The 12,500-nt window shown below is 36.0% G+C and overlaps 1 long non-coding RNA gene across 1 annotated transcript in view; it reads left to right on the plus strand.

The window, feature by feature from the left end:
• Positions 1–9,617, plus strand: part of LOC135201283 (uncharacterized) — an 18,014-nt gene extending 8,397 nt beyond the window's left edge. The window contains exons 2-3 of the long non-coding RNA XR_010311472.1: positions 8,132–8,244; positions 9,545–9,617. This is a non-coding gene — a long non-coding RNA (uncharacterized LOC135201283). The remainder of the gene's footprint in view (positions 1–8,131; positions 8,245–9,544) is intronic.
• Positions 9,618–12,500: the final 2,883 nt, after the last annotated feature.

Consider the following 12,500-nt stretch of genomic DNA (forward strand, 5'->3'; position numbering starts at 1 on the left):
TCAGAATAACAGTCCCAGAATTTAATTTTCGGAGATTGTTTAGCAAATAAACTATTTTCTTTCAATTTCAAGTTGGAATAATTTCTTTGTAAGCGTAGCTATATAACCGTATGCAAATTTCCTTCAGTGTTACGTCATTCCTGTGCAAATTAATTAAGACAAATTTTGAAGTTTTGAAGTATCCCACAAAAAAAAGCGTTAGGCGAAGTACGTTTTCTCTTGTACATTCTACAGAGAATGTGACTCGTAATTTCAACGGGAACATCGGTAACTGCGATCCTAGTCTACGAACGTTCATACTTAGGAGGGATTCGGGAATATCAGCAAGATACCTGATATTTTTACGGTAGTTATATGTTACTATAGTTTGGTTCACTTAAGGTAGATTCTTGGGAGCGTCCTATGCCTATGAGACGTTTGTTGGGCAGCCTTTGACTGCCTGCTTTCGGGAGGTAAGCCGCTCGACCAATGTCCTATATTTTCGTCAGTAGCTTAACCCCTTAAAAGGCCCTGTCCACACTAGGAAAACAGTTTGAATGTTTCCTGTCCAGACCTCAGTTGCCGTCAGGATGCCCTGTTTGGTGCAGTAGCCTCTGTATTCTACTTGGCAGTTTTAATAAACTCGAGGAAGGATTAAATAAATAAAAAAAAAAAAAAAGATAGGTGAGGAAGTTTTTGGAAAAAGGAGTGTCACATACGCATGCACATGTGTACATATACATATAGACATACGCACATCTACATATATAAATATGTACATGACATATACATCTGTAAATATGAATATGTACACTAGGCAAGGAATGTTAAGATACAGTTTTTTTTAAATCTTCGGACATATAGTGTTAAATAATGCCACACCTGGCAACTCGAGAAAGGGGGCGGAGCTTCAAAATCATAGCGTTTGTTGCTTTCTAGATTTCCATTAACTTTACACCATAAAGATTCTGTAGAGGTCCTTTAATAATTTATACTTGAATGTAGAAACAGGCTCTATATTATTCGTTAATGTTGGTTTGGTAACGTCAGTTCAGGATAGAATATCGATCATCCTTTTTTAAAACCTACTGTGAAACCTTATTTATAAGTAATATTTGACACTAAACCGACGTAACATTCATGCGTAATTGAAGACGGATCTTAAACAATGAGAGAAGTGTTTTAAAAATTTGGTCAGTAACTTGAGGAAATCGTGAGGAACAATACAGTAAGAATGAAATATTATGACGATAGAGAGAGAGCGCGCAAGCATACGTCTATCGATAGAGATACTTAAATTCATTATATTTACTTTGAGAGATTAAGTGACCATATTTTTTTTCAAATGTTTCAAAAGTGGAGAGCCGAGAGAGGAGAGAGAGAGAGAGAGAGAAAGAGAGAGGAGACGAGAGAGAGAGAGAGACTTGGAAGTGAAGAAGAAGAAGAAGAAGAGAGAGAGAGAGAGAGAGAGAGAGAGAGAGAGAGAGAGAGAGAGAGAGAGCACAAGCATAAGCCTATCTATAGATACTTAATTCATTATATTTACTTTGAAAGATTGAGTGATAATATTTTTCAAATGTGTTTTAAAAGAGAGAGAGAGAGAGAGAGAGAGAGAGAGAGAGAGAGAGAGAGAGCACAAGCATAGGCCTATTTATAACTACTTAATTTCATTATATTTTCTTTGGGAGATTGAGTGGTAAAATATATTTTAAAGTATGTTTTAGAAGTGGAGAGAGAGAGAGAGAGAGAGAGAGAGAGAGAGAGAGAGAGAGAGAGAGAGAAATTATAGTATTGGTGACGGACTTGTGACGGGAAAAGGCAGAATAAAGAGCGGTGAGTAGGTGCACAGATACCTGGGAAACGGGATGATATGACTGCCAAGATCGTGCTGCACTATGCTAGATAAAATTTGAAGGATCATAATATTCAAGTCAATTCTCTAAGAAATTCATACCCTAATCTTGATTTCATTCGACAGTTGCCATAACATTCAAAGATTGTAAAAAGACGTGGAAAATTTTAGACACAGGCTGCGGTCATTCTTGCTCTCTTGATATAATCTGTACTTTTTGAAAATCGGTTTCATCCAAAAATAATTCCCGAAAAAAAGCTGTGTTATGTATTGCACAGGCAATTTAAGTTTATATCGTGCAAATAACGCTGTTGAGTTGGGAGATCTTTCAGCCTCGCAGCAAAGAAATGCAGTCGTGGCAGGGCTGTAGGCTACTACGGAATGCTTTTGTAAAATGGGAGCATATAGCCAGAACATCTTTGAGCTGACATGCTCCTTTAACCTTGATAAAGATTTATGTTTAAAGACGGTAGCTTTGTAAACAGCAACTAGCATTCGATCCATGTCAACGTCAAAGTAATCAAAGTGTGAAATCCGTTACGTAAGCCAGTATCCAGTGACTTGCGCTTTCCCGCTCGAAGTTCTAGGGCTCCTCCACATCATAGAAAAACGCTCTTGCGGATGCAACTAGATTTGCTCAACCTACCTTAGCTTTAGCAACATTGGCTGCCAAACATGAGTTTTGTAGAAGCTAAAATAATTGCATTCACCACTTACAATGATACAATAATATCCCCGTTCATGAAGGAAAACGAGTATATATTGTCGTCGTGAATCAAAAAATAGTACTACAAATCAAGAAATTCACATTCTCTACCAGAAATCTCTATGAACGAATCCATCTGAGAAATTACAATTACTTTGGACATATATCGTGTTTTTAAGTATCTGAACGGTTTTGTTTTGCAGTTTTAACTAATATGATATAATTTGTAGTGTATTTTCATATTCTAGATTAAATCTAGCGATATTATGTCTTTTCAGTAAAAACAAATGGGAAATTCGATGAAACGAAAGCTAATGAAAACTGTATCTTCAGTTTTCTTGTCGAGTGTACATATGCACATACTGGTGTATATGTATATTATGTACTTATACATATATAAAACAAATACATAGTACGTATGTATAATTGTATATACATGTATGTATTTATATATATATATATATATATATATATATATATATATACATGTATTTATATAAACACATACATATATACACGTATAAATATATGAATATATACAACATATACATACATTATACATGTGTGTACATACATATTCACACAGAAACACTAAATGTTTTTCATTCTGGATGGGAAACAAATATACGGTAAAAAGTGTTTGCAAAGAGTTTGCAAACTTTGTTTCCAAACAATGTTTCCTGTGTGAACGGACAAGCTTTAAAACAGAAAACGAGCAATATGTTTACATTTCTTTATTATCTCACGCTTTGCACAAAATGGGAAATTTTTTGGTCATAACATAGGATTCGGTATTAATTTGTTTACAACCGAGTCCTCTTTTCCTGAAATAAATAAGATAAAACAGGAATTACAACGAGTAAAAGTTTAGACAGAAGCATCTAATTCCTTATTCTTGGTTTTACTTATCATTGGATTTTGCATCATTCATTCGATCAAGATCAAATGAAACTTGTGTTTTTATACAACAGATTCACCCTGAATACGCTGGTTGCTTTCAGATTTTAGATGTGTGTGATATGTGACGAGAAAATTAAGAATATGTCTATTATGTTTCATGCGTACTTGACTCGGCCTGAGAGGAAATCAATTTTACTTAAATTTTTGTTGTTTATTACTTCAGAGACTATTTTTTCATATCACAGAGATAAGTCTCTGATATCTCTTTCGATTAAAAATACATTCATATAAGAAAATTATAAACAATATGCTGAAACAACCTGATTAAAGCTTAGGCTTAGTTGAAGAGTACAAATTCTGTACATAGAGTTCAATCCACTGATATGGTACTTCTTCCCTGGACTCAATATCCCTCGGCCCGATCTGTGCTTTAACGATACCAGATGCATCCATCTGATTATTATTATTTTTTATCCGACATGTCCAGACATACTAACATATATGATATTGGGCTGAAATGTTTGACAGTCATAATGGGAATTCCGTGTATTTATTTACAGAAATGTAACGACATAACACAGTAAATATTGTTGACACTGCAACCTTGTTATATCGTTTACTGGCAATTCAAAGCTCTCGCTGAGACGACCAATGCAAGAGCATCTTGCAGACGGCTGTCTCGGCAATACTGCCAAACTTGAATCATTTACGGATGCAGCATAATAAAACAGTCTTCATTTTCTCTTCACATATCACACACATCTAAAATCTGAAAGCATCAGCGTATTCAGGGTGAATTTATTGTCTGAAAAACACAAGTTTTATCTTATCTTGATTGCATGATTGTGCAAAATCCAAGATAAGTAAAACAGGTTAATAAAAAAACGAATTAAATGCTTATCTCTTCACTTTTACTCGTTGTAATTCCTTTGTGTTTTATCTTATTGATTTCAAGAAAAGATGATTCAGTGTACAATTAATACTGCATCCTATGGTATGACCAAAAATTTCCTATTTTGTGCAGAGGCGTGAGATAAATGAAGAAATATAAACATATTGCTCGTTTTCTCAAGGGTACAGACGAAAATATGATGTACAGGTATACTATATAAGCAGGCAGGGTGTTTACAATATGTGGGTTGGTCAGTAGACGGGAATTTAAATTATTCATAGGTGACGAAATCTGCCCTTGAGGCGTCGTTGCGATTTTCTGTGTTGCTGGAGCGGGGAAGGGGTGGAGGGGTGGGGGGGGGGGGGGGTGGGGGGGGGGGGGGGGGGGGGGGGCGGGAGGTGTGTACTCTATAACTCCTACTGGTGTGGCACGTATTACAGGCCGTCCAGGTGGACACGTCATCGGCATCCAGTTCTCCTACCCCACCCCCCTCCCCCTCTCTCATCTCTCTCTCTATCTAATAATAATACTAACTGTTACAAATCCTTTTACCAAACTACACGAAAAAACAAACAAATAAATTAATTGAAGAAATAATTATGGAAATCAAGCACGTACATAATGCACCCGACTGCAGAATTTATCTAGAGAGAGAGAGAGAGAGAGAGAGAGAGCGAGAGAGAGAGAGAGAGAAAGGAAAAATTTTGAATTACGAGACGTCTCTGGTAAAACTTTCCAAGACTGTAATGTACGAAAGCATACATACACCGAATTCCATTCGCAGCGAAATTACTTTAAGAGCCAAAAGTTCCCTTCAGTAATCTCTCGACAAAGTTAATGGCCAGTAAATGTATTGCCTGACGAGGAACTTTTTGAATTCCTCAGTGCAGGATTCTTGCTGCTTGAATTACGCCCAAATAGAACAGGATACATTTGCAATGTATGAAAATAAAGGAGTACTTGAAGGAAAATCAAGGATTAGTATTCTGCAATAAATAAATAGCTACATAAATAAAATAAAAGAAGTGGCCATTAAAGACTGTTGCCAGTAGGTCATTATTTGTCATTACAAACCCCAGAGAGATCCAGGAAACTTCTTGCAATTTATGCCTACAAGATTTAAATACGGATAAAAGGAAGCAAAAAAGAAGCATTGTAAACTTCAAATAGGAGCCTGAAGTAGAGCAGAATGGATATAATGAAGGAAGGCATGAGCTGCTAAGCCTACAAATGAATGGACTGATGAGTAAGACAATGTCTCCAAGGAGGCGAAAAAAAAAAAAAAAAAAAAAAACTGAGGGCGTGTGTGGCGTCATATCCCTCAAACTCACAGTAGGTCCGACAGTCCAGTCTGAGTCAGGCACCCGAAGCATCGATTTTTTCTGTGAGGAAAAAAAATCTCGGTACGTATTTTGCAGGTAATATAACGCCAGTATAAGCGAGTATTTCGCCCCATTCTCTTTGTCTCTGTATTTCCATCATTAGAAGCAGATAGGTATGTGTTTCAACAAAGTCAGGTTTATGTTGTCACCTGTCCTTTGATTAGTGGTGCGAAAGTGGCTAGCCGGATAATCGTCAGAACAGTCAATAAAAACTGACAACAACTCGTCACATAAGCTATATTCGTCTAAGATACCTCCTCGAGATGACTGACTTCAGGGAGAAACCTATTCTGAATTGATGTCGCTATGGCAGTAATCACGACTTTGAGTCAAACTGGTACCAAAATTAATCATCTCGAGAAGACCGCTTTCTCGATGATTTCATTTTAGGAGCAGTATCAATATATTATGATAAGTGAAGGCCTTTAGCAGAAACTTCGCTCTCTAACGATGGGTGTTTTTGCTGCTTCTACCTTGATTATTCTTGATTATTATTAGAGTTTGAAAAAAAAATGAATGTTCTTATATTTGTTTAGTTTTCAATGAATTGTCAACTCAGGGGTCACACCGTTGGTCCCAGTAGTAACCTTCCTAATATCAAGCAAACCAACTTTTCCATTTTCATCGAAAACCCGTTTTAGCGCATCTCTGCCTCACTAAACATTTCTCATTGCTAATCAGCCTGAAGAGAAAAACCACTGCTGATGCAGGAAAAGGAAACCGCATTCCCCAAACAGCTCCGTCTAAAACACCAATTAAAATTTACCAAATTCGTGTAACCTTGAGAAGGACAGCCGTCCTGAATTAACTGAACCTGTTTATCATTATCATCGTTAGCACAGTCGTTGAAGGTATTTATCCTAATAATAATAATATAATAATAATAATAATAATAATAAAATAATAATAATAATAATAATAAACTTTATATGAAAAACAGATAAAGTGTAAGAGAAAACGTTTTCTTAATCCGGTTCAAACCAGAAAAACGTTGTGGATGGAGTAGAATTGTTGACTTTTCTAGATACAAACTAACCTGGGATAGTAAAACAGATAATGTAAAATGCGGCGTACAATCAAATGTTTGCAAGCTGAGAATGCCGAGTGTAGTTGGGGGCAAGAATCAAGTTTCCGTGATAAAACCAAAGATCGAGCAATTCGTATCAAAGTGGGTGAGGAGTAAATGAAGTTAATTCACATATCTATTTAGAAAAATAAATGGACGATGGTAGGACACAAGTAGAGGTGAGGAATGGAATAGGTGAGTTGAGAAATAGTTTCACTGTGTGAGCAAAGATTGGGAAGAGACTGTAAATATGTATGAAGGCATTTATTAGTCAGCTAGCTTTTCGTGGAAAAATAAGACGTAGATACGAATAAAACATAAACGCACAATTTGAAACTGTAAAGAAGAAACTGCTTGTGTAGTAAATTTGGCGTAACAGGAAAAACTGACAGTGAGAAATGTGGAGATGCTGAGAAGTGATGAAAAAGTTTGCCACTGTTGAAAGGATAGAACAGTGTGTTTCCACCATGGTTTGGTCATGTGGAAGAACGAAGGGCAAACAGTTAGTAAAAAAGTGTATAATTCAGAGGTGTGTTACGAGTGCTGTTTTATGTAGTTGTATACGAGTGCTACTCTTGTGAAAGTATTTTGCAAAAGTGAATGAAGTGTTGGTTTTTCCTCATAAGCCAGACCCTACTAGTAGACACTGCCCAATGCCTTAATGATGGAACCTCTATTTGAAATCTAACATTAATGAAGTATTTCTTCAAAGCTAGAGTCAATCATAAATTAAGCAAGTTTCCGAGGTTAATTTCATCCTCAGAATAAAAATCGATGATAATTATATAATAAAAAAAAATGAATAACATGATAATAACTGAAAATAACAATCAATAAATAAATGATCGTACTATGATTATAATGATCTTGAATAATTTATAAATTTCAATACAACAGAGGAAATAAATTGGGACGAGTGAAGATATCAAAACAAATTAAACAATATTAGTTCATTCAGTAAAAAGCAACAAGCAACAGTGAGTGCAAATTGACATGTAATTGCCTCTCAAATAGCAATACGTATCAATAATCGCTAAATTTGTTATTATGTTGGTTGTATTTTCTTCGTTAACAAATCCCCAGGGACGGGGGGGGATCACGCCTGATTGAAAAAGAAATATATAAACGATAAAAATAACAGCAGTATATTAGAGTTCAGTGAAAGGATGGCCTTGAGCGAAGATTGCGATCTCTGACGGTTCAGTAAATAAGCTGATGAAGACAAGCATCCAATAATAATAATAATAATAATAATAATAATAATAATAATAATAATAATAATAATGTAAAATAATAAAAATAAAATAACCTACGGGTAAATTAGCCCAATAATAACTTTATATTTTACTTTCAGGCAAATAAAAAAAAATGGATAAATCAGGATTAGATACATTCGTTCTATCTGAGAAGGACAAAGAAGACTTTCGTGCCCTTATGCAAGACGTGTTCATTCCATACGAGCCCATGGTAAGGCCCCCATCCCCCGCCCCCCCCCGCTCGCCCCATCCCCCGTCTTTATTGTTCTCCATGCGTTAACCTTACAAAAGTTGCATGCGAATACAACAATAACATGAGGACGAATCTAAATTAACAGTTATATTGAGCAATCACCATGCTGGAGTCCTCTCCTCTCCCGTGTTATTCACATCTGTTTATCTGTTTCGAACTTCTCAGTTCCAAAGGTCCTTTATCCTCACACTGTGGGGACTGAATAAAACCTCTCATGATGTCGTGAAATTGGAACTACAGAAGTCCAAGCGAAAGATGCAATGCAATACTACCCTAATACAATTCAACTTTGATACAATTTAACTAATATTTTAATATTTTACTTGCATTTTTAACTTATATTTTAATATTTTACTTGGATTTTTAACTTATATTTTAATATTTTACTTGCATTTTTAAACTTATATTTTAATATTTTACTTGCATTTTCAATCTATGTATAAATTTGTTCATTTATCTGTTTTCTAGTAACTGATCTCCTCTTCCTGTGTTTCCAATTACCTTCTGTTACTTCTTTCGAATGACCCTCATGTTCTTTGGAAGGTTGAATTTAATTTCAAGTCAGTGGTCCTTATGGGCTTCCTCCATATGAATAGGAATACATCTGCTAAATAATAATAATAAAAATTTCGGGAAAAAATAAGTATCAATGCAAGAAAGGTTCTAAACGTTGGGAAAATCAAAATCCTTATACACGTAACAGTAATTCAAAGCAACTTTTTAATCCATAAACTTTTTATTATGTATGTTACATCTTGCCCCTATTATTGCATCTGTTAGTCCAGTTATAATTTCAATTAGCTTCAATATCACTTTAATTTTTGTTATTTCTGTTATTTTCCCACTAGTTGTTTCCTTCTTTATTATAATCTTAATGGTTACTATACTTACCGTTGACGTTAAAAAGCATTTTTATTTTTTTTTGTTTTTTTTTTTTGGCCAATTTGATGATGACCATTTTAATTAACTATTTTCTGTGGAAATTTTTTTAAACTATCATTAAACAAACAGTATCAGCAGTATTATGATTACTGACACTTCTGCAGTTACTGGTGTCATGCTATTTAATATAACTACTGTTTTATCATTGCTCAGAAGATCAATACTTTTTTGGTTATTATACGACTATCATTTTTCGTTACTGACGATTAGTAATCTTTTCAACTGTTGTGATTATAGCTTCTGTGACTTAAGATTAACACCATTTCTTTCTTGCATTTTTTTTACATACTACTGGTATTCCAAACCTGACCCAAAGTGCGTAGGCTGTAAGGGAACCGCCAAGGAGCTCCTCCCTTTCATATTAGGATTTGGAGCCAAAGGACTCGCAAAGTGGTGTCAGTTTTCGGCATGAAGGAAAAATCCTCAGGGAGGGTGATAGCTGCGGTTAGCAAACTACTTCATCACACCGGAAGACACCGCAATCACCGAGGATATAAGATACGACGAGGAAAAGGTAGGGAGCATTCGGGATTCTTAAGGGGAGGTTGTGTGTGTGGTGTGTGTTTGAGATTAACAAGGATGACTTATGGACAAAAAAAAAAAGGATAATTTTGAGGATGGAATTCTTGTGGATAAAACTTTTGGGCACAAAAAGGTTAATCTTGAGGATGGAAATTCTTGTAGGGGAATTTTTTTCTTTTCTTTCTTTTTTTTTGGGGGTGGGGGATGGTTGGGGAGGGAGATTTGAGACTAACAGAGATGAAACTTATGGACGCAAAAAAGGTTAATTTTGGGGATGGGATTATTGTGGAAGAAAAGTTTTTTTTTTGTTTTTTTTTTGGGGGGGTAGGGCGGGAGGAGATTTGAGATTAACAAGGATGAAACTTATGGACGCAAAAAGGTTAATTTTTGGGAATGGAATTAGTGTGATGGGAAAAAAATTTTTGAGGGGAGTGGTTGGAGATTTGAGATTAACAAGGATGAAACCTATGGACACGAATGTCTATCGCATGGAATTTTGCATGGTATTTTTTATTTATCTAAGATTTGGACTCACAACGGTCTGCAAATAGCACGGTCTAACAATGAAATGAATTAGGCGAAATCCAGCGGCAAACAATCATAAAATTGTTGGCAACCCGCCCTCCACACATGTGATCCACCTGTCAGTCGGTCGAAAGAATTTTAGGTGGTGTTCCATCAGTTCATCAGTTCTGGTGAGTGGACTGACTCCGCCCACAAAATGTCGTCCACACGCACGTTTTAGCGTCAGTTTCGATGAACTGACAGGCAGACAGACAGGTAAAACCTGTATTTGAATACCGGCCTTTAAAAAAAAAAAAAAAAAAAAAAAAAAAAAAAAAAAAAAAAAAAAAAAAAAAAAAACTTGTGAAACGCAAATTATCTGAAATGAATATGGGGTGGGGTAAGATAAAAAGAAATGAGGATCCGCGGTTGGAAATGAAGGAATGTATGCAATGACAAGGAAGAAAAAGTCGGGGATCGAAATGTCGGAGTATTTGGATTTGGAAAAAAGAGTTCTAGGAAGTTCGAAAGCGCCCCCCCCCATCAAATCCGTCGCAGCGCGTCGCGTGCATCCAACACGGCTACGCGTTTTGTGCGTTTCGATCAACTGTCATAGTTCAAACACGATTGGCCCCACACGGCGCATGAGCGTGCGTGGCGTCAGGTGCGTTACCGTACTGGACGCGCAAGAAGAAACAAAACGTTTTGTTTTTAGCCGCACGTGGACGCGCGTCTCCGAGCTGCGGTCCGCATGAAGGAAGAAATTGTGGTAGACTACAACAATCTGCATTTGAAACCACCTGCCCAACTTTGAGTTATAATCAAATGTGATGATTTGTGGTTATAATAAAGGATTAAAGTATTTTTTTTATCATATTCTAATGGATATATTTATGTAAATATCTTTGTTTCAGAAGTTCCTGTATCAAAGTGTTCAGTTCACACACAAAAATTATACGTATCTTAATTTTTGTATTAAATAAAATAAAGTGCAACTTTACAAATTTCGAAATCAGTAATCCTTCGCTCAAAGTTACAAGAAGTTTTTTACGTTGATATGGATCTTGTGTAATTGGTATCAAATTTTGATATTCGAGATATAATGCCCTCGTGAATTAAGTCAAAGGTTTTCGGCGGCATTCGACAATATTAAAGAAACTTGTCTGGACGCTATCGTAACTTATGAAAGAGTTTTTGCATATCTATACTCTTTCCTCTTCTAAAGTTATGTCATAAGTCCAGATTTTTCTACTGTTTCAACGGCTCTAATTTGGTTGACAGCACCGAGTCAGAGGAAAACCTCGCGCGCTCCCTTCATAATGGCAAGTACTGCTGAAGTTTGAATTGTCCGGTCCGTCTTATAACCGTCACTCGTTTGTCTGGTTTGGCCACACGCGCAGAAGACGGACACGCTTGTAGACGGATAGCCGGTGGGTTGGACGCACGCGACCTGCCGCGACGGATTCGGTGGGGCCTGAGAATGAGAACTTGGGTGTTTGAATGAAATGGCAGGACGACTTGAGAACCTAAAAGATGGTAAAGTTTGGAAAGAAGTGGATAGAATAATGTACGGAAAAACGGGGAAGCTTGAGATCAAAACAACACATGTAGGAGGGCCCCCACCATCCATCCCCCCACCCCATGAAAAATGGTCATTCAAACACATGATTTTTAAAGGACCAATGACTTGGCTTTGGAAAGTACAGGACTTATAATGAAAACATAGCAGCACCTGGTACTAAGAAAAAAAAGACACACACACATACACATGTGCGCACACACACAAACACACACACATATATAATATAATATTATATATATATTATATATATATATATATATATAATATATATATATATATAATATATATATATATATATATTATATGGGATATATCTTTCTCTTTGACTGTATGAAATGTTAGATAAAAGAGTTTTTACAACATTTTCAGATTCCTTATTTAGCTTAGTGTAATAGGATGTCTAAAAATGTATGTTCAGAATTTTGCATAACATGATTTTAAAAAGTAATATAACGTAGAATGTAATGAGAAAGAGATTAATTTTGTCCATTCCAAGCTAGAAATTGTTTCCGTAATATGTCAACGCCTCAGATAGAGGAACCTGAGATCTCTGTTTTGTTTTGGAAACCTGTCAACACATCTGATAAGGGACTTCTGTTTGGAACCTGTAGAGATACTACGTACATGACTGGTTTCATACGTGTATGTCTTTGTCAAAAAGCCA

Source organism: Macrobrachium nipponense, chromosome 28 (genome assembly GCF_015104395.2).
Source record: "Macrobrachium nipponense isolate FS-2020 chromosome 28, ASM1510439v2, whole genome shotgun sequence".
NCBI lineage: Eukaryota > Metazoa > Arthropoda > Malacostraca > Decapoda > Palaemonidae > Macrobrachium > Macrobrachium nipponense.